Source organism: Myotis davidii, unplaced genomic scaffold, assembly GCF_000327345.1.
Source record: "Myotis davidii unplaced genomic scaffold, ASM32734v1 scaffold1745, whole genome shotgun sequence".
In the NCBI taxonomy this organism is placed as follows: Eukaryota; Metazoa; Chordata; class Mammalia; order Chiroptera; family Vespertilionidae; genus Myotis; species Myotis davidii.
Window position 1 is genome coordinate 1,183,948 of NW_006295921.1, and position 2,151 is coordinate 1,186,098.

The following is a 2,151-nucleotide window of genomic DNA, read 5'->3' on the forward strand; positions in this document are numbered from 1 at the left end:
ATGGGAAAACCAGCTCTGAGCCCTGACCAACCAAGTCAGAGTTCAGAGTGAGGGCAGGCAGACCTGCGGCAGGAAATGAAACTGAAAGGAAATACCCCTTATGTGTGATGTGGCCCAGGGTTCCCGCTGGAGGAGCACCCTTCCCGCAGCGGTCCATCTGCTTTGCTGGTCCAGTTCCGAGTGTTTGTCTCATTCCTGCCACATCGTTGACAGCATCCTGACAGGTGGGTGAGGCGGGTGTGGGCGAGGGGGATCCTACTGTCCAAGTGTTCTCCTCCCCCACCAATCCCCCCTTACCCCCGATCCTACCCCGCAGAAGGGCCGCCTCTCAGCCTCACCCAGCCCTGGGCTCCCCAGAAGGCCCTCCCCACAGAAAGAAGAGGAATCTATCTACGTAAAAGGCTAAGGTGCTAAGGGTCCATCCAGGTGATGACATCAGGTAGCAACGCCCGGCTTCCTCTCCCTAGCAACGACTGGCCTCCTTGCAGTGTCTTCAGCCCAGGGACACGGCTTGCTTTATAGCCAGGTGCAAACATTTCACACTTTTTAACCAAATGTCTGTGAAGCGTTTTCCCCTGCTCATCTCGTTTGATCCTCACAGAAGTCCTGGAGTAGGCAGATAGCAGACTCGGTGGAATCCTATTTTCTTCTCATTAGCCAGAAAACAAAGATTTAGAAAGCTTAGAAACTTGGTCCAACTGAAAATAAATAAGAAATGCTGGACCTTGAAAATGACTTCAGGTTTTCTCATTGCACAGGATATAGTCAAACACTGTTGCAGTTAAATATTTTACCCTTTTTTTCTCGGAACCATGAGGTAGTCAGTGTGTCTCATACTGCCTGGTCCAGCGGTCATTCTGATCGATCTGCCTTTACGGTCAATTTGCATATTACCCTCTTATTATATAGGAATAGAGGCCTAGTACATGGGTGGGGGCCAGCTGGCCAGCCCTGATGGGGGCCACAGACCTGGGTGGTGGGTCCCCACTGTGGGGGCACAGCCAGCCAGGGCAAGGAGCTGCAGGGGCTTTGCAGGCCGGCCACACCCCCATCAGGGTGGGGTTCCCACTGGGGGTGGGGCCAGCTTGGGGGAGGGGCTGCAGTGTTTGGTCTCTGGTTGTTCTGGTCATGATGCCATTATGGTTGCTGGCCTTTTATATCTATAGTTAATAAAAATCTAATATGCTAAGAGTCTGGTCAACAGGTCATCTATTCAACCAATCAAAGTGTAATATGCTAATGATATGCTAAGGCTGCTCAACCGCTTGCTATGATGTGTACTGACCAGCAGGGGGCAGATGCTCTGACCAGCAGGTTAGCTTGCTGCTGGGGTCTGGCTGATTGGGACTGAATGAGATAGGTCAGACATGCCCTGGAGCCATCCTGTGGTCCCTCCCAAGCTGGCCAACCTCCCGTGTCCCTCCCTGGCCCCAGTTGTGCACTGGTGGGGTCCCTCGGTCTGGCCTGCACCCTCTCACAATCCGGGACCCCTTGGGGGATGTTGGAGAGCTGGCTTTGGCTCAATCCTGCAGGACAGGTAGAGGGACCCCACTGGTGCACAAATTTGTGCACTGGGCCTCTAGTCCTATCTAATAAAGAGGGAATATGCTAATTGACTGCCCCACTCTCAAAGATGGCGGTGCTCACAGCCACAAGATGGTGGCGCCCAGTCCCCTCAGGCCTCCAGCTGCCCAGGGCCACCCAAGGTTCAGGTAGCCAGGTTCAGCTGAGGCTTGCGCTACCGGCAATGGCAGCAGCAGTGGTGTAATGGTGGTTCGCCTTCCCCTGATCACCAGGTTGCCTCCCCTGCCGAGGGCTCCCAGAGTGTGAGAGGGGGCAGGCTGGGCTGAGTGAGCCCCTCCAGTGCATGAATTTTCATGCACCTGGTCTTAGTATAAAAACCCAGTGGCCCTAATGCCATAATGACCAAAGACCGGTAACCAGGACGGTGTGGTAAGGTGCGGACGGGTGGGCAGGACTGCGTGCGCGGCAAGGCGCGGGTGGTTGGGCGGAAACTTGACTCTGGGCCACGTGGTGCAGTGGGACTCGGGGGAGTCCTGTGGCATGGTGATGTCTGGGGTCCCGGGTCTCATGCGATTTCTTGCGCTGGGTAACTATCCTATCTAATGAAAGATAAAAAGGGTAATTAAC

At 54.6% G+C, this 2,151-nt stretch overlaps 1 protein-coding gene across 1 annotated transcript in view; it reads left to right on the forward strand.

The window, feature by feature from the left end:
* The window catches only part of LOC102770415 (protein C19orf12 homolog), a 5,017-nt gene continuing 2,866 nt past the window's right edge, over window positions 1-2,151 (forward strand). Inside the window, exon 1 of the mRNA XM_006770906.2 lies at window positions 1-224. The gene's annotated coding sequence lies outside the window, so the exon portion shown is untranslated. The remainder of the gene's footprint in view (window positions 225-2,151) is intronic.